Genomic DNA, 21948 nt, shown 5'->3' on the forward strand with positions numbered 1-21948 from the left:
TTATTTTTTTCATTTGTCAGGAAGCAAACTGTCACCCTGTATCCTACCAGATTTACACCGCTGCTAAGGGAATCTCTCCAGATCTCCTCCCTCCTGGGCTTTCACAGTGCACACTGAGCAGCACATCCCAACTGTGAGCTGCTCTCACTTTAATGACAGGCCTTATCCCTCCCAGGTACAGAGTTTCTAAATGTAGAAACTCAAACAATAGAAAAGCAACAATGTTTGGTGAGAATCCATGATCATGTATAGAGAAACTAATCTTCTTTAAAATACTTCAACCTACATGTGGAAGCCAGCCAAAAATAATATAAATGAACATTCTTCACTTTTACAGGGGCTTTCAGAAAAGTCAAAATGGAGCTACATTATTTATGTTTTATGGGAAGACGTATTCAATGTTTATAAATTCATTTGGATAATAACACTGGCTTTAATGCACTGATAGATGCCTCTTCTAATGTACATTAGAAGAATGATCGATAGCATATGAAACCTTTAACATTTCCATGTTGATCAGTCTTCATCATTTAATAAAAGTTTTCAAAACCTCAATAAAACTGTTTTTCCTTAAATGTGTTAACAACCCATGGATGTCAGAAAAGTACTTTCTCTTTGAGCTTTGATAATGACATATGTGAAATGGCATCTTCAGTCTTTTGGCTTCCAGTAGTTCTCAAGAGAATGGTTCTGTAGCTACTTAGATAACACAGCAGGTTTTGGCACCAGCAGTTTTAAGAAATCTGTTACAAAAGCGAGTGTACATGCTGATGACATCATGCTAATATGAAAATAACTTCTAACAACTATGTTAAGTCTCTGAGTTCTGTGTGCTCTCTGTTTTCTATGGTAAAGCTTCTATGAGCGGGCAAATCAGGAAGTCAGTAAACACTACAGCTTTAGAGACACCTCTAGGACCTAGAGAGAGACTTGCAGAGTGCTAAAAACAGCCAGCTCTAAAACTTGACTGAGAAGCTGCAGCTCTGCAGGCTAGGACTATAAATAAATAACTAATGCCTGCCTTTGCAGACTATGCTTCAAGCAGGACACCCGGCACCAGCTCTGGCCCAGCAGACAGCCCTGCCTCTTGGGTAATCACTTACTGTAATAAAAGGAAAGTGAAATCTAAGTTTCATATAATGAATAGGAAATACAAGACACCCTTATTGTGACCTCAGTGGTGTTGCTGGCTTTAAAAGATCAGCGAGCACACCTATGGGACTGCTATTTATAGTACAGTGAAATAAGGATTATGAAGAAGGATGTTTAAATGCTGTATATAAAATATGAGAAATATGAAAGACTTTCAGTATTATAAATTTCTTTCTACTTTGATGCATTGTATATGTAGCACTACTGTGGAATGCATGGTGTTACCAAAGAGAAAATTAAAATTACTGACAAAACCCACAATGGTAAATATTAAGAGACACTAAATGTAATCTCATTGCTTGATTAATTTCCTTTAAGACAAAAAGAGCATAAAGCTCACAGAATTTGATGTGAAAATATATACAGTAAGACAAAAAGAGATGTTTCTATCACAACTGGAAACCAGACAGAGAGCTTGGTCAGAACATGTATAATCTCTGCTGTCATAACAAAAAACTAATGGTGACAACCAATCCATACCAGAAAAGAAGCACGCTGAAATGCATGCTGTAAATATATGTCTGGAAGGATACAAACTAATTGCAATTTTAAAAAGAGGACAAAATCTCTGCAAGACAGTCCAAATTGTCTCTGTGCTAGGAGTGACCCTTTCTACATCTGCTAGCAGATCTGACAGCTCCAGTTGCCAGGATAATATATCTAGCATAAAGAAGGAATTTCAGAATCATAGTAATAATCTTTTCACAACTATCAACACCCACGGAATTCACTCTTTGACATCCATACAGACAAATATAAAGGAAATAGGATTTCCTTGTAAGTAAACTGGCAATATCTCTGGTTATGACTGATTCCATGTTAAAACCATGCTAAGACAAAATGCGAGAGCTTTAAAAAGTACTTGAAACTAAAGAAAAATGAAGTTCATTCTGTAATTAGACAAATCTTATCCACAATTTATCTTCTGGGAAACACAAGCATAACATTGTTTGCATGTCCATTCCTAAGAACCCTGAACCCAAAAGTTTTGAGATGTCTAAATCAGGAAATGGTTTCATTCTCTGTACAAATACTGCCTCTTGGTTTCTGCATACCTTTCATTATAGTAATTACTACTGGTATGATGACTTGGCTTTCTCTGACAAATATAAAGTACACCTTCCTACATGTACTTCCATACATGCACTGTCATAACAATTTTGTTGTTACCATGGTCTTAAAGTATACTTTGAGACTTCAAACAAAATCCTAAGACCTGTGTTCTATTTAAAATCCATCAATAAAATAAAACATGAGCAAAAAACCCTAAAGTGCTGTTGTTATCTAAAGTCTGAAACTTTTTTACTCTTCAGTATGACTTATACTGTAAATTCAGATGTACCTTTGGACACACATAAAGCAAACTTATTTTCAGTAAGATTCCTTTTTAAGATCATGCCTTTGTCTTATGAATCCTAGCGTTCCCAGACTAGAACATGCAGTAGGAAGAAGTAGTTCCTTCACAATGCAAAGGGCTCAGGAGTCTGAGGATTCCATAAAAACAGAACCAGCAAACCATGGCTACTTACTGAGGGCTCATCTGAAAGAATCAGAACTAAACTTAACTAAACAATGTCTCCTCAGGAACAAATCAATTTGGTAGATAACATTAGTTGTGTTCTGGCAGACTAAGCTGGAAAAGCCTTCCAGCGAGATGCTAACACAGTGGAGACATGGTGCCACTCATTTTGGCCAAGGCAGGCATATTTTCATTATTCTGCTTAGACTAAATTTGACACAAGAAAAGAGGGGGAAGCTAAGTGATTACCAAGACAGCCTTGAATACTTCTAGAGTGTGGGATTCCTCTCTCTGCGCCAAAGGAAGTTTCTGAACAAATATCCAGTATGATGACTCTTGACAACAGACAGTCTGAAACTATTAAGCAGACATTTTCAGGCACATTAAGAGTTTGAAGGGATATTTTGTGACCTTAGGAGAACTAAGAAGGTCCCAGAAAATCTCAACATTTTACTAATGATTAAATATGAAATAGCCTTCCAAGAACATTTAATATCATAAAGCAAGAAACAAACACAAGTCGCTAAAAGAGGCATTTAAGTGATTATCATTATCATTAAAACTGCTTAACACGAGGTTAGTCTATTTCAAATTCAATTAGTATACAGACCCCTTCAAAATTAAAACTTCCAAAAACAAGCTGAGCAAATTCTACCATACCATGAACTCTTTCCAGCTTCAGCAGATGATTTGTTCATCTATCACAATTTCTTAATCAGTAAAGAATAATTTCAAATCATGGATCTTGAATGCTGTTTTCAAGGGCCTAAATAGTGGGGATGATCACCAAGCCAGTTTTGTACAAGTAACTCTGGACAGATGAAGATCTAATTGCTTTGATATCGACCACCATTCCACTAAACCACGTGTGAGTGGAAAGGATGACACAGAAAAGACAGGAGAAGAAACAGCAGCTCAGAGACATAAAAAAAGTTTATCTGTAAAGACCAGGAAAGACTCAACAACAGTGCAGCTCTTCAAGCCAGTATACACTGACCACACAGTTACAAGTGGAGAAACTGATGAAGGTAGGGTGGCTTTTTTCTTTCAGGGAAGTCCTAAGTTCTCCCATGGGAACTCCAAGTTCTTTGATGATTTCTGTAATGCTATGAGGCCATACACCTTCAAACTAACATGTACATGCAAAGTGTGCTGCTATTGAAAGAAGCATAACTGTGGGCAAAAATAAAAGCTATGAGCATTCTTTTTCAACTAAATATCGAAAGCAAAATTTAATAAAATATAACTTTCATAACTCCCATGGAAACAAGTATGCAGAATTCACCTGAAGAACCTGTAACAAACCTTTGTGACACAGTATCCAGCACAAGTCCTTTACCATGTCATATGCATATCTCTGCCTGCATTTGCACAGCATGCTCTTGTGTTAGTCTTAAAAAACAATGCTTATGACAGAATTATACAGAGACTAAATATTCTTTTAAAAACTTTAAATCTCATCTGTTCAGAGATTCTTCAAATGAAATAGAATTCTGAATTCTTTCTCTGTGTTGGGAGGGTTAACTGAAAATTTAGAGACAAAAAACCAACATGGAAATTATCAAAGTGAAAAATGAAATTGCACTACATTTCCTTTCACAATAATTATAATTCAGATAGTGCAAGAGTTACTAGCATTAGGTTAGCATAAATTAAAATATTCTGAGGGAGTAAGTCACTAAATACCACAGATTCTTCCTGCAGATAAAAAACTCTTTATACAAGAACACAGAATAAGAAATGCACAGATACAGCTGAGAAAAACTAAGATATGGAACCAAATTCAAATGTAACATCAGTGGGATAAAACGATATGAAAATAAATTTTGTCACAGTAATTTAAAATGGGCAAAGACAGCAGTGACTGTTTCAATGCATTTCTCTGAAATACCAGAGCTCCCTGAAGCCACAAGAAGGACAGATGTGGGCATCTTTTTCTTCCCCAGTGTGTCTTTCTGTTAAGAAGCTAATCTATGTCATGTCTGCTTTCCAGAAACAGGTATGAACACAAGAGGTATGGAAAAGATAAAGGCAGCATACACATATAGCAAGGTAACTCTGATCTCATCATGCTCTTGAATTTGAAATGACTGTATTATCTGAACATATATGATAACAGGATATGGGGGCAATAGAAGGCCATGACAAAGCTAAAATGACAGATTCACCTGATACAACAGAGATGAACATGGGTCACTGGCCATCAGACAAAAAACATTCACGCCAGTTTTTAGCAGAACTTACAAGAAATTTCTGAATTTTGGGAACTTTGTCTGCAAATGATACTATATCCTGAAGAGATCTGTTAAGAATAAACCACATAAGAAAGCTATCACACTGACCATAGAGCCGAATCTGGGCAACTTCAAAAACCTAAGGAAGTACTAATTACATGCACCAAAAACTGAGAAACTGATGTTAAGAGCAAAATGTAGATACAATTAAATCTAATCACATTGATGTATGTTACAGATGTCAGACTAAATAACTTAAAAGTAATTCAGACTTTAAAATCTGTACTCAGATATGAATGTTCAAATAATGTAAAGTATTTCCATTTAGAAACTAAGATGAAAGAGAACCCACTTGCATAGAAGGCACTTGAGAGTAGCCTACAGATCACACCCATTCACAGTGACCTACTCATGAATGTGTTTACGAAGCACACACTAGAAGAGAGTTTACAGAAACTAAGATTTTAGATCTAAATTTAAAAATGTTTATTGTTATTCAAAGCTAAGTTATTCTTTACTCAGCCAACGTATTAGTGCAGACAATATTCTCTCACTTCCTTTGGGTTTTCTCTAATCTTATCTGGATTTCTTTCTGTGTATTTCTGAGTAATCAAAAGTTATGAGCTTGATATCTCTTGAGTTAAAAACATCCCTAGTGTTCCTGCTGTTTCTTTCATATATATTCTTTCTTTTAGTGAGTCTCTAAACCAAGGATAAAAGAAAAAAAATCAAGTAAGATTATTTCAATCAGAATGAATCATTAATTTGATTTTTTCCAATGTATTAAGTAAACATACCCCTTAAGGCACCAATTGATCCAATTTGGTTTTAATAAGGATAGACCAAAATTCGATGTTAGGCATTCCTTCAGTACATGTACAAATTCAGGACTGTGATAATGAAGCAGAATTCAAAAGCATTTACATCATCTTTCAATAAGGAAAATTATTCAAGAAACTTCATTTAAATTATATACCAAAGGAAACATAAACACACACACAAGACATTAATAAATAGAACTGTTAAGGAAAATTTTGACTAAACTGAAAAAGAAAGTGTGGCAAAATTTAAAGTCTTTTCAGAAATATCACTGATACAACAAACTTTCCTCAGTGCACTGGCAGAGCACCCACCAGGGCCTGGCTGGTTCCTGGCTGGGACCCAGGCTCCAGCAGCTCTTGCCAGCCACACTATAGAGGTTTTCCAAGAATCAAGGGACTGAAAGCCCCCAGAGCCCTACAGGAAAGTGCCATAACCCTGAACAGGAGCTAAGCTGAAGCATCAGAGACTCCAGACAGAACACTGTGGAGTCAGGAGCCTGGACAGTAGGATATGCCAGCCCCAACGCCAACAGAGCTCTTCCTCCACCTGGAGCGATGCAGAGTGAGGCCCCAAGAGCCTCAGCTGAATTCATTGCTGTCAGAGCATTCACATTTCATGTACCAGTCCTGGAAGCCTTGGCTTTCCAGCTGTGCTGGTAACCCAGGCTGCACAGACATGTAAATTCACTGGGAAATTTATTTACAACAGGAATGCTTTCTTTTGAGTTATGCTTAAAAACATAAGCCAGGTCTTGACATCATGACTCTATAGCATGGTCTAAGTGTATTTGTATTCAATTTAAACTACCCAGCTCAGGAGCTGCTAAGCAATATTGCCATGGTGCCACTAACTGACAGTGCAGCTAACTACCATCTTTCCAGATGCAATTTATTCTGCTGATATCCATGGAGTAGTAAACTACTCAAACACTGATTTAACCAAATAACGGATTCTTCTGGGCTGGATTTCTCTCTCTTGCTAATTAGAAGTGTGTAACTAAACCAAGATCTCACTTACATCCAAAGGCAAAACCTTTATGTATAAAGGTGAGTCTATTTTTTTTTTCTTGACAGAATAAAAATACAGATGGAAAAAGCATGGAATTTTCAGATAGGTGTGAGGGGAAATGAGTGGTCGCTGCACTGTTGAGTGCAGAGAAAATATATATGATGTGCCAACACATGGCAAAGAGTGAAGAACGTACGCCTGCATGTATAAAATATATATATATTCACAGTACTAAGCAATTTGCAGTTAAAGAGTTGCTATTGGAGTATCTGTTAAATCCATAAGAAAATCCACAGCTGTAAGGTTTGGTTAAATTTTAACTTCAAATTAGTCTGTAAAGATACTCCTTCCAATCGTACCAGTTTATTTATTGTAAAGAAGGAACCATAACCTTATGTTTATGTTTGTGGGACCACTGCTAATGCCCTAAGTACTTCTGGTTTCTGAGTTGGCTGATTTACAGCTCTTGCTTAGGACATGAAATTAGTCTTTATCAGTGAGACAAAGAACAGGCATGGAGAAATTCCCTAAAAATTCCATTAATTGGTCTATGGGAAAAGAATGTCATTGCACAATAGCAAACAGAATTTCATACTTAGCCCATGCTACTTCTGTAAATTCTCTAAAAATCATACATTTAAATCATTATATCTTGTTCTGATAGGAAAATTGGGAGCACTATAGTAGTGTCTTGGATTTAAGATTATTCTATTATTTTAGGCAGGTAAGATTTGGGGGTTGGTTCTGTTTCATTGAGTTGTTTTGTTTGTTCTTCCCCTTTATTATTTCCAAGAATCCTAAAAGTGTGACTGCTTGACAGAGACACTTCGTTCTGGGCACTTGCCTTCTCTCATTATCTCTGAAGAGAAAAAAAAATACCTCTTTTGTTCCCCTTATCGGTTCACTACCTTATCCAAATAGTCATTTCTCTTTTAAGAAGGAAAAGACAGCTGAAATCATGCAGAAACTATGCCTTACATATTAAAAAAAAAAACATTATCATTCAGGCAAAGTGCTAAGTACTCAGATAATAAAACTGAATAATTCTATTTCTAGGGTTTTCCATTTCATGTTTTTTTCATTTTGAGCTTAACTTAAGCAATTTAAGACAGACGCTTGTGACATAAAAGAAACATTTTCTGCACAAAACTTTGGGATTATATTACAAATAATTTATCTCTATTCAATCGTGATGTTTTTATACAATACCATTAACAAAAAATAAAATAAATGGTGACATTTCAGATGGTGTGAACCAGCAGAGATCTTCTGACTCCTATGGAGTTCTGCCAATTTCCACATTGGCTGACAATTTGGGCTGGAAACTAATACCATAAAATCAGAAAGAAATACATTTCAAAGTCTCTTTCCCTAATATTGAAATCACAAAGAAAGAAAAAACCTTCTATCCAAACTATTTTAAAAGAATGTGATCAATTATATCCTTTTGCCAGTTACTGCATCTGAGATACATTACTGGCAAGGTATCCATATCAGAGGTGAAAAATGTGTATTGCAAAGAGGCTCTTTGGTTTGAAAAATAGTTTTTTAAACTTGATTATTTGACTAATTTTTCTCTTGTTCATAATGAAGTGAAAATTCTACATTCCCATGAAACACAGAATTGTTTTCTTTCCTCATCCTTGTCCATATGGTATGACAAGCTTGGATCCAAAACATTTTCTCTTGAGCAAGGGTAAATGCCTGATCATTACTTTGAGCATATGGTAGCCTTTTTTATTGTTCTTCTATTTATAAATACTTTTTTAGCATTTATTCAATGATATAGAACAAATATCCAGCCTTGTTCATACATATAGAGTGATCAGGCATTCTGTGTACTCTGCTTTGCCAAATTGCACAGGTATAACCATCATTAGAGTGACTCACAGGAACCGCATTTGTGAATTGTTCAAAATTATGTGTATTGTACAATCTTAATTCTTTATTAAATTTTAAAACAGGAAATACAATAATTTTGATTTCCAGTTCTATAATATTTCAATACTTCAATATTTCAAGCAAACACTGTATCTGTCCTCAATGCATGATATGCACACGATTCTCCACCAGCTCTGCTCTGTGTCACTTTATCCTCTCCTGAGCTCATCACCTTTCCCAGGAAAGAACCTGGCCCAAGAAAACTGGACCTTGTGGTAAAGATTCAAGTGACCAAAGGGTACCAAAACAAGCTGCATCCTACACTATAATTTAAAAATAACAAAGGAAAAAACCCTACCCATAAACCAGCAAGTCCAAGTTGTTTTTCATTTAAACAGTGTGTCGTGAAGTGTATCCTGAAGACTCCTCTTCAATGGTTCTTTAGTCAAACTGATAGACAATTAACTTTGAGGCTTTGTGTGAGAGCTCTGAGACAATTCAGTGTAAACTCTCAAATCAAATATTTGTTAAATGCAAGCGACAAAATTGTCATATGATAATCTGGAAGGAAGATAATCAGGGTTACTGCACATCATCAATAATTAGGCACCTGCTTTAGCAGGAAAAGATTCCTTGATTTCTGTACAGTCAATATAAAGGCTCTGGTGGACTCCTTGGATATTGTCTTTTTCTCTCAGCTGGCAGTAAAAGGTTAGGCACAGGTTAGCCAGCTGAATTAGGTGGATCACATTGGTTGTGTGAATTTTTCCTTTAGATACAAAAATTTATAGGTTTTAATTTAAAGAGCAGCTGCCTATTTTTTTTAGAAATCAGGCAGAAGGCGAGAAAAATGGTTAATGGCAGCGGCTTGGGAAAAGGGATTTTGATGCTGCAGGCAAAATTGTCAGCTCATCTAAACCAACATAGCACTTACTCTTTCAGAGAGCTCTGCAGACTTGTGAAAGCCCAGAATCTGGCTATATACACAGCCAGGGGAAACTGTGATTAACAGCTAATCTGGGAAGATAGTTATCTGGATGTTATCTGCCTGTAGAGAGGGTAGATACACTTTAGATAAATTCTAAATTGTTCATCTTTGAGATAAATGAGTTCAACATTTCTAGCACTGAGGACCAAGCAGTGGTTTTGTGGCTGTCTTTCCACATCACTTTTCTAGATACGTTCAAATTGCTAGTTCATTCACAAGAATGGCTTTTGCCTGATGAATTTCATGGGCTGCCATTGTATATCCATGTCCAAGCAAACAATGCTGCAAAAGAAAAACTTTTATAGGCTCAATCATACGCAAAGAAAAGCATCAGAACCTATAAATAAACAAAATGGGAATACACCCAGCCTTTACTTTTGCAGACCTGATGTAAATACTGTACATCAAAATGCAAAGATACAAATTGTCTGTACCGGAAGACCCAAGCAAACTTCACCAGAAAAGGAAAAAGTCTGTATCAGTTAAATCTATTAGTCAGGTATAACAAGGGAACACAATGCCCTTATTCCCCTCTCCTAAACCCCCATCTGCTCCACACAGCAATGCAATGGCACCAAATCGAACTAAGCTACCTAGAAGGTTGTTTCCCACCTCCAATTCCTATCTTCTTTTTTTTTTTTTTTTTTTTTTTTTTTTTTTTTTTTTTTTTTTTTCTTAAGTTAAATTTATGCCTTTGGGAGTATATTTCCATACCTAAGGAACAACAATTTCAGAAGCCATATTTCAGATAAGTAACAAAGATGTTATTAAACATGCCCAATCAGAACGGAAAGAAAATTAGCTAGATCTTTGAAAAAATATTTTAAAACAAATAAAACAAAACCAGTTAATTTTTCCAAAGGCCCGTAGCAATTTCAAGGTAGCTGCCATCAAGAAGAATCAGACAAGCTGTCAGAAAGTAAATGTACCTTCTGGCTATGAAGATCACTGGTCCCTAAGGAAGCCATGACTCCAAAACTATTTATATTTGAGAAAGAAACTCCTTTTTGTTATTATCTTTCATTTAAACAGCAATGTATCATCACAACATAACTGTACAAGTCCTTAGTGTAGTAATTCATTTTACTGAATCTCAGAAGGAAAAAACATCCAGTAGCCAGACAAGTTTTACAGGGTGAATTTCTCAAGAGCTCAGTTCACTGGTTTGATATCTGCAAGCCAGAGCTATTTAGGTTTATACTCAGTGTCTGACATGTTGAAGATTTTATTGTGTTCAGAAACTGGCAGAGTACATACTGAGAAAAATGTGGAAGAGGCAAGTGGAGAGTGTGTTGGCAGATCCTTAGTTCATTTGAGGTTACAAGAACAGCACTTAGACATCTCAGTCAACTATGCAGAAATCTTAACTTTCAATTCAGGCAAGTATTAGGAATGACCAAATGTAAAAGGCTTAAGAAAGTAACTTTTTTTTTTCTTTTTATGTAGGGGTTTTTTCTCCTCCTGTTTTGCTTTAAATCTCCATTTCTTGCTATAGTCCACTGCAGTTCTATACATAAATGCTAAATATACAAATAATCTTACTATTAGGTAATTATGTTAACCACATTAGAGCTGGCACAGGAAATTATGGGAAATTGTTGTAAATAATTTTCTAAAATTATAAACAACTCCTATTATTGCTAAAATAATACCTGAACATTTTGATTTTTGCAAAGAGTTGTGCAGTATTTTGACAAGGACAAGTTACCTCGTAAGTTTTGTGAGACTTTTTTTCTTGTAAGCAGGCCAAAATATACCCCAAAAATATTGCCCCTCTTTGGTACAGAGCTCCGGCCACACATAGCTCACATCTTGGAGAGATCTTGGAAATGTAGAGGAGCATGAAAATGAAAAGTAAGAGGAGGGGAAGGAAGGAAGCATTCCAAACATTTCAAGCTTCAAGAAATGTTAAGTTTGGGTCCAGTTCAAGTTTTTGGTGAAGATTTAAATCAGGTTTTATTCTCTTCAAAATGCCTGAGCACCCTCAGGGAGTATTCTCTTCCTAGAGAGCTCTTGGAAAACCATCTTTTTTCACTGACAAAAAGATCTGCAAATGAACTCTGATGCCAAAAGTTGGAAGTTAAACCAGTTACTGGGGCAAATCCCATTCCCGTGTTTGTTCCTCAAAGAGGTTTTTTTCCTTTACAAGGATTTTAAGAGATTATGTAGAACTTGTATATTTAGTGATCCCTCATATTTCCAAATGGAAGTGACACTTTTCTATTATACTGCATGCAATGAAGCAAAAATTACTTCTCTATGCTTTAGTTTCAAAGCTCTAACACACTGAAGTTGTTCCTTTAAAACATATTTTCTAAAGACATTTACAGCTAGAAATGTGCTGCTGATCCAAAACATCAAGAAAAGGAACAGAGGAAGAGGGAGGATCTCTGAATAATTTAAAGCAGCCTCCTCATTCAAAAGTCATTCTCTTTTTAATCTCTCACACTTTGTAGCCAGACACTTTATGCTGGGTTCTGGCAGAAAGTCAGGAAACAATATATCTGCAGCTTTAGAACAGGATGAAAAGAAACAACAAAAGGACAGGAGACCCACTACATGCTGTACTTCTACACAAAGTTTGTTTTCCAGATATTTGTCTGCATCCACAGGTAGAATCCACTGCTTGAGGGCAGAATATCTCTCCGCCACATGTCCTCTACCTACACAGGGCATGAGTATGCGTGCACATGCATGTTCATGAGGACACACAATCCGCCGTACTAGAACAGATGTCTTTGATTAGCCATTGATATTTGCATTATTTTTTTATAATGCGTTCTACTGGAACAAATAATTGATTGAAATAAATTATCTGCATCATTAACAAAGACAACAATTAGTGAACAACTGAGCTGGACCAAAATTTCCCTATCCAGAATTTATGAAAACAGGCTTTTCTCTAAAAAATTTTACTTCTTCCTCTTTTTTCAATAATCACTTTTCAAAAGTCTAGAATGGCTCATTTTAGAGGATCTCTTAATGAATCCAGTAAGGGAGGCCACTTGTCTTGAAAGAATACTTCACAAAGACCCCTGGAAGAATCAGATAATGAAGAGAAGAAAAACTTCCCAGACACTGTCAATTTGGAAGATGGATACAGAAAAGTCAGCCAATATTAGCAGGACATTAAATTATTGACTCTCAATCCTTAAGTCCAAAAGTATTCTCAAATCCTGGCATATTATTTACCATTTACAAAGGACTTTTTTGTGCTCCCCTGCTTCCCCTTGAATTTTCCTCTTCTTCCATGATATTTTAAAAATAAATTCAAATGAACCAATGCAATATCACAACCACAAATTATTTTCTTTTGCTTTTAATTAGCACTTAGAACATAGCAACATCCCATTAACAATAAGCTTCTGAGAGACCACCAACATCCATGAACCATAGTAACAGTCACTAACACCTTCAGTAATTGTTATGGAATTCTGTTTCACTACAGAAATGATCAGATAATTATTTCCCAAGGAACCTGCAATTTTATTCCAAAACTGATGCAAAAGTTTTCTAAGAATACAGACCAGTTGTGTGGCCTCTATCTTCCATTAGAACTTTCAAATAACTTTGGTAAATGCCTAACTGTGAAGTTCTAAGCACATAAGTCACTTCTGATTGTCATTGCTCATGACACCCAATGGCAGACAGCCATAATCAATGTAATTGAAAAACAGAGGACTGGATTTCAAATCTATCCAAGTGTCATTCACACTGTACAGTTATGCCACAAGAAAGAAATCAAGAAATTCCAAATACAAAGGAGATGGATAATTGTAGAAAAAACAAAGAAAGATGGCAGCTACAAGCCTTTCACAGGTATGTCTGTGGTTGCTAAGCACGTACATGAGCCTAAGCACTGCAGTATAAGGAGATACCAAAGGAGAAAAACAAGCTTGGAATCTGACAAGCCTTCCTTTAAAATTAAAGTAACTCTGATTGTATCCTTCCATAACACTATACTGTTCTCCTAGCCATGCATTTTCTTAGGCACACATGTACATTTTTAACCTGAAAATTCATGGTAAACAAATCTTTACAAACCAATAGAGAAAAGTGCATTACAGTCAGACAATATATTCTCCTGCAGTCATGGCAGTCTCTAATCTACTCAAGACTAACTTGGAGCACTCTCCAACCACACTCCAGTGGACTTCTACTGCCCAACTTGGCAAGCCAGTAAGCCAGATGTAAGAATTAAGGGAATAGTTTAACTGCTCAAAGTGTATGCTGTTTGTCACTGCATGGACATTGAAAAAGTCAAGTCAACTAGGTTTTTGTAGTCTCAAAAAAATTCTAGTTGAATTGAAAAAACAGTGTTATGTAATCACTTTCACATCCTCATACACTTTAAGATGGAAACAGTGACTGTGTATGGTAAGTCTACAAAGAAGAAAAGAATAAATAAAAAGGCTTGTGTGAGAAACAATCTTCAGTGATAACTCAATTGTTGTATCATATTCAAAAAAATTGTACTGTTTTAAGGTGGCTCACTTAATAGAAAGCAAACAAAGTATTATGATGACAAGAATAAAGATTACAAATTTTCACTCAATATATAATGGAAAACATTGTCTAGAACATAAAAAATTCTTCCATTAAGCACTTAGCCCCTAAATTTAAATAAAATGTAAAGCTGAAATTTATCATCATATTCTCAGTAATTAGAAGCACAGTTTGGGAAAGGAAACTGATAGCAAGTGCAATCATGTAGGCATCAAATATCCAAAGTATCTTGTTGATGCCATGTTGTCTACTATTTTATACTAACTTAATGATACCAAATAACAACAAAAACTTCTTGAAATAGTTTAAATAGCAAATTAGCAAACTTTTGACATTGAATTAATACAACTAAAACAAGCAAATTCACTGCTATATGTAGTGTAAGCAGTTACACACATACCATTTTCATAACTGGGGACTAGTTTTAATCTTGCAAAACATTTTCTTTCATGGTAAATTTGATCAAAGTTTAACATATTAACAATACAGGAAATTCAGGGATAGCAGAATGTGGGCTGCACATTGTGAATTACTGCCAAGTAGGATGCAACATACAAAAAAAAAAAAAACAACACTAGCAGGGGAATTTCGTATGGTAGCCAGTGAGATCCAAGAGGAATAGATAGAACCCTTAATTTCATTTGAAATTTTCAAATAACAAGTTACCTCCAAAGCTGCATTTGACAGGGAGACACCCTGATCCAAAGGGTAGTTTTGCCTGGGTGAGGTTCATTCATTGTTCCTGGATGTGCTCATCCTTTTTGCAAAAATTTCCTCTGTGCTGAGTAGTTAAGGACTGCATTTTTGTTACTTTCTGAAAAGCAGTAAGAAACAAAATAAAACCACAAGTTGAAACAACTTGAGTTTGCAGAGGATTTTGTGGGCACTTGAAATCTGAAACTGAACAAAAGACTAGAAACAGTTCCAAGAGGTTTTGCACTGTACGTATTCTTCCCAAAGTAATTACAAACACTAGAGTGGTGCATACTCAGGCCCACAGTTAGGAAATAAAACTAAAGTAGTTGTTAAAGACTTAAAGACTTAGCTCAGTAAGACATACTCTACTACACAAGTTCTTAGGCTCTGCAATCAATAATACAATAAAAAATAATAGCTCCTTCACTTTTAGCCATGTTACTTAACCAAACAACTTTATGTCCCTTTCATCTTAAAGCACATAATTGGCTTTTCAGATCTCACACGTTTTGTCAAAATCTAGGTAAATATTTTTATAAATAGAGCATTGGGTTGTTAACTACAAACGCATCCACTGAACTCCAAAATATCTGTAAAGCAAAAATTCAGAAATGTTAGTTATTAGTTTTCTATTTCTATTTAAATGATCATGGTCTTATGCGCAAAATGTAAAATCAAGCTGTAGTCCTGTAGCAGTAGATTATCTTTTAAGCAAACTAATATGCATCCCACATCGTGGATTCTCTTCCTCACAAAAAAATTAGTCATATGACAATATTAGTCACAAATTTAAGAGATTACAAACTACAAATTTTTAAAAATAAAACCCCCAAACTATCGGAAGCACACAGGATGAAAGGGGACTTTATTTACTTTTATTTTATGCCAAAAACTCACAAGTACAAAACAAGTCAAATTGTATAATAAGAAAATAATTTATAAATTTTATACTTTGTTTGCACATATTCCTTTTACTGAATCTATAACTGACTTTTCCAACCACTGATAGAATTCCTGAAAATACTCAAGGAACTTCCACTGGAAATACTACTAGTCTTTTCAATGTTGACTTGCTGAAATTACAAAATAAAATATTTTCTCTGTAATACTCTTTCTTCCCACATACCACTTTTGTGTATAGATGATATATGGTCAGCATTTATTATCAATATTGTTATAAATATCTGTTTCTAAAGTGTATTAACACACCATTTGGGAATCTATGACTTTCAGAAATACAAAATGAACCACAACAAATAGAAATGACATGCAAATAAAAATTCATCCCATCTTGAGAAATAGATCTATACACAATTTACCAAATAACACAGGCACAAAGGAAATCTTTAGTTTTGTGCCCTCTTCTGGAAACACTACCAATCTAGTCATCTCAGACAGAAAAAGAAGATCAGAATGTCCTGTGAAATCCCTCTTCATACCCCTATGGAGGTAACTCTCCTCCTGTCCAAGACAGGTTACTGTTTATAAACATTCTTATGCTACATTATAGGATAACAGATGAAATTAAACTAAATTTATTTTGTGTGTCTTTGGAGCTGGGATCCATCAGCAAGGTATCAGCTCTGTCCCTCAGTTAACACATCAGCTGGCCACTATCAGGAAGGCTCTACTCAGAGAATGAATAAGATTACTCAGAGAAGAAATAAGAATAGTGAATTAATTCCACTTTAGAGTGGAGAAAATAGCTGTGTGTGAGCACAACAAAGAGTATGTGATCCAGGATCTGAAAGTCACAGAGAAAACATCCAGGAGGAGTATCTGTTTTCTGTTACACCACTTTGACTCATAGTATTATAAAAGGCATTTTGATTTTGGCCAGTAACTTTTATATTGAGCAGAATAATTTATGTTTTGTTCAACATTTTCCCAAGAAAGCATGTAACACATGAAGAACACAGAGATATCATTCCACTTAGTAAGTTGTTTCATGGTACAGTAAGTGCCATTTAACGTTTGTCTCATTTCAGCTGCCAGTCGATCATTCCAACTGCACCTTTACAATGTTCTATTTTCCTGTAGAAAAGTGCCTTCTAAATTTCTTTTTTGAAAGATTATACACATTAGGCTTTCTGCAGCTCTTGTCATAGACGTTTTCTTCACTGTTGGTATAATCTTGATAGTTCTATATCACCTTTCACCTTTATGCACCTTTTAAGTAAGTGGTTTCAAAACAGTATAGAGTAGTCTTCTAATGCCATTTTGCAGAGATTAAAAACCTTCTGTATTTCCAGCTTGTATTTTTATTGTTGACATGAGCCTCCTTGTCACATCTCTGATATAGGCCATCACAATAGATGCTCACCTACAGTAACCACCTCCTCCACCAGAAGCCCCAGTTTTCAGACCACCATTCTCCATTCTCTCACCTTGTTCTGAACTAGAAACAGCATCATTTGGGAGTAATGTACATTTTATTTTAGTGTATTACAAATTGACAGAAGATTCCAGGTGATTGTCCTCATCCTGCTTCTTTCCCAGCTTGTCAGTCTTTTAGCCATCATGTATTTCATCAGCTGTTGTAGCACTAAGATGCAAACATGGCTTGTGAGTTGTTCCACTGCAAACTTATTGCACCATTCTGACTGCCCAACTTAAATGTAGGAAAACCTCTCTAACAAGCATAGTCAGATGGTCTTACTGATTAAGCCATAGCAAAGCCACGTGGAATTAGTCATCAAGCCTGGAAATAAAGTAGAGGCAGCAATGAACTCTCATTTTTTATTTTTAATTACCAGGTGAGAAACACAAACACCTATTGGTTTTGTGGTTCTTGGGCATAGTCACATTAATAAAATTCTTTCATTTGGGAGTCCACTAGGTCTTTCCTTCAGTACCTGGTGTACATTGCTCATTTTGACAGCGTATTTGTTTCACATTTGCTTTTGAGCACAAAATAATCACTTCCTCCTCTGTGTCCTACTTTGGTAAATAAAGCAGAAAAAGCAGTTTTGCTTGACTGAAAGAGAAGCTTTTCTCAGTAAATTTCTTTAGGCATGTACAAGAAAATAGCAACACTTCTGTCCATGGCCTGAGTTTGTTATATGCAGATTGTTTATTTAAACTAAATATCTGAAATAAGATATGTAACAATAACTTAACTTTGAAAGTCCTTTCTGAAGTAGTTAGGGTAAAATTAAAAAAAAAATGAGGGATGTCAAAGCCAGAATAATTTTAAAATTCTAGTCTCATTTAAGTGAAGAGCAAATAAAGTAATACAGAAATTTATACCATTTATATTCATGCTTAAGTAAACATATATTTATATTTAAGTCAGTCAATGTATGGGTTGCCAATGGGTCAATCTGCCACCTCTACCTTTTCCTGCCCCTTGCCTTGTGTAAGCTCCACTGCATATGGCCATGACATGAGTACAATCATCTGAAAATTATTTCCTCTTCCTTTTGGCAAGTAAGTTCTCTGACAGATCAGTGAGCAGTGATGTAACCCACTCAGCAGTAACATGACCAATACAGCAAATGCAGGGGAGCAGCAGGAGCATTTAGCTTAGAAAATGAGTGATTACCCCTTGGCAGCGTGATCTCTGGTCAACAGGTAAGGTAAAGCTTACTGGGACACTGCATTTGTGGAGAAGGAAAAAAAATCTTAAAAAAAAAAAAAAAAAAAAAAAAAAAAAAAAAAAAAAAAAAAAAAAAAAAAACACCAGAAGAAGTATCTCCAGAATAACAAAAATGCAGGTGAGTTTCAAGAAGAAAGATTAACTTCACTTAAATCCCCTTGTAGACTCCAAATGAATGGAGGATATATAAAAACAAATACGTTTCACCATAAAGAATTTCCTCCAAGCAATGCACTGTATAAGTAAGATATAAAGAAAGATGTACTCACTTTACAAACTAAACAACATAATCCTCCTCTGCTTAACAGTGTCCCTGTCCCCACAGTCACCATTCTGCAATGTCATCCCACACAAGATCCAGCTTCAGTGCCTACAAGACAAAGCCAATACTGACTTTTAATCTCAAAGCATTATCAAAACCACGTGCTTTACCTTCATCCAAATCATCTTCTTCAGCTGCCTGTGTTTCCTCTAAAACCTATGAACAAGCACAAGCATCAAAAACTCCATTCTATCCCTGAGTCTGACAAGAAAAGCAAAAAAAGCTCTACACTTGCTCCAAACAATCTCAGGACATATGGATAGAATCTTTACTGTTGGGACTAAAATGTAGACTCCTCACTGATCGGTATCACACATTAATAACTACTGCTCAGTCTCCCCCACCAAAATAGCTCATGGCTGCTTTTGTATCAACATTGTCTAAGAAACAAAACAAAACAAAGGCCATAATGAAAACTGAATACATATCACAGTCTAATTAACTCATCTCTTCAAACAAAAAATTGAGAAAAAACCCCAACATGATACATAAGCAAGTACTCAAAGAATACCTCTCCCCTGAAGAAAATACCAGTCACAACACATTCATCAGTCCAAAGGTGACGTGTGCCCTTTCTGCAGTAAAACTATCCCTCACTGATCTAAAACACCTGGTCGTTACAAAAAGTACTGAAATTTAGACATAAAATTATAAAATATGTAAGAACTGTATAAAGATCAAACTTTGAAATCAATCTTCCCCAGACTCTACCAGCCTCTAAAGAGTAACTCGCCAAATAGTATCAGAAATGGATAAACAGAGTAGAGGATCAAAGCATAGAATTAGTATGTGTGTGTTGGGCAACCATAGGATCACAGCAGGTCTGAGAGTAAATAAATAAAATACAGAAATTCCAACATGGTGTGTTCTGAACCACAGCTGCTCTATGTTCCTTGAGAAAAACTTCATTTACTTACATTTTTAATTCCTGTGCTGGAAGTGAAAATTACTACAGCAAATGGTGAATAAACTGGTGCAAAGAAAGGCAAGCCTGTGCATTTCAGATCTTGCTGTAAAATGTCTAGCTTGGAAATCCAGCATGAAACTGTCTCTGATGTAACCAAAATATGTCAAGCCTAATCTTGTCACATTGTCCACATTCACAAACCATATCTTGCTCAAGTTTACATGGCTAATTTTATTAATTCTTTTGTAAGCAGCCTACAGAATACCCTTGTTGCACAATGTGAGTCTATACCCGTATAGAGTAAGAAACACAAGGATCACAAAACAGGTTGTGTCATGGCTAAAACTAACTGAGCTACAATGATAGACAAGGATAAAATACCCACTTAAATTTAACAGGAAAAGTTATTAACTACATAGTTAATGAATAATAAATAATGGTGGGCTGGCATTACAAGAAATCAGCATAGTTAATGAGTGACATAGCATAGCTGATTACTTGTCACTTATGTACAACACTTCAGTCATCCTGGATCATTTTTTAACACAAAGAGTTCAGAAAAATTATTTTCTTCATCACAAGGTATTCGTTTCTCAGGAAATTTACTTTTACCCAAAGGGTGACCTACTTTCAGGAAACTTCTGCCTCTTAGTGTTTCGGTTATGTTTTCACCAAATTTAGTAATGTAACATCAAATTGTTCATTCAGATGTTTTAAAGGACTACAGGAAAGACCTGCTAAAGAAAGGTGCAGAGGAAAATATAGTTAATTTCTGGAATTCCTTTAATGTGAAAGACATCATTTATAAATGTCAGACAGCATGAAATAATACCCAAGACAAAATACTGCAATATAAATGAAAAATAAATTAGTGATCAATTCAAGCTAGACATTGACCATACAATTCTTCTTGGGCTATGTAGGTAAGGCTGCAAATAACATAATATGAGATATTAGAATGCTTTCATGTGGCTGGACTTGGTGACATAAAAGAGGAAAACAGCAAAAAATGAGTGCACTGTGGCATCTTACAACTGAGTCATCAATTTCAAAATTACTCAAATTATCACTTCACTAAAATAAAAAAAGAGAAAGCTAAGATATTACAGAAGTGTTAGAAAAGGTTTGTACAGAGCACACAGTTAATGAAATGTGGCACTTCCAGAATGCAGCTGAGGTCTTTAACAGCATTAGCTGATATTTGCAAGTCTGTATGGTTCGTAATAAGATCTGGTGTTAAATTTGCCCAAACTGCCACTGCAAAAATAAATCATTTTTCTTAGCATAATATCTTCAGATGTGTACTGTCCAAAAGAGCATTGTTATTTATCAATTTTACAATGAAAGACCATCAGATGTTGAACATTCTAGCGGATTTGCATTCCAGAGGCCATATAGTTCAGTTGAAATGCATACTCTTCCACTAGCTACCTGTTTATTACACTAAAATATTGGTTACACTGAAAGTTATCTATTTATTTGCAATTACTGTGCAGATGCATAAACTCAGAGATAGCCTTTCTGTGATACATGTGAATTCAAAAACATCAAAAATATTTGCAACTTAATATTGTCAAGAAAAAAAGATATTTCTTCAGCTCCTGTTTTGCCCCTAAGATCCAACTTTTTCATGATGCTAAGAATCTTTGATCGTTTCAGAGAGTTAATACAAATTACAGAATACAAATTATGTTATTATTACAGTATACTGTTGGATGAAAATCCATATTCTAAGTTCAGTTTTACACATGAGACTTCCTCATCCTAGACACAAACACTTGAATCCCTTTCACTGTTTCTTGAAATTACAGTTCTTGGGGAAAAGCTCAATCCTACAACAGTCTGATGTAACAGCAAGTATAGCAAGAGGAGGTATTTCTTGAGATGCTGATTAGCAAAAGTTGTGTGGATTTTTCAGATATACTTTACCAGAATCACACCGCTATTAAGGTCAAAATCATCAACAGATTATGGTGTGACCAATACAAAATGGGCATTAGGGGCCACCTCACACATATAATTTTCCCAGAAATTGTATCCTACAAAGCCTGTAAATCCTTATTCAAAGCCAGAATACGTAGGTTACAACATACAATTAGATCAATGTGCCTACAACACTCTTGCATTAAAATTATTCCCAAATGGTTCAAGATTCCTTCAATAGTTTCGAGCTAAAAGAAGGATGCAGGTGAAAAGAACTATCATCAGTTTAAGGAAAATCCAATTGCTGACACAACTTAAATAACCATTCTTATCCTGAGCTACATATAAATACATGAACTGAAAGAAAAGTTGTATCTAATTACAGCATTTTA

The sequence above is a fragment of the Sylvia atricapilla genome, chromosome 9 (assembly GCF_009819655.1).
Source record: "Sylvia atricapilla isolate bSylAtr1 chromosome 9, bSylAtr1.pri, whole genome shotgun sequence".
Lineage (NCBI taxonomy): Eukaryota > Metazoa > Chordata > Aves > Passeriformes > Sylviidae > Sylvia > Sylvia atricapilla.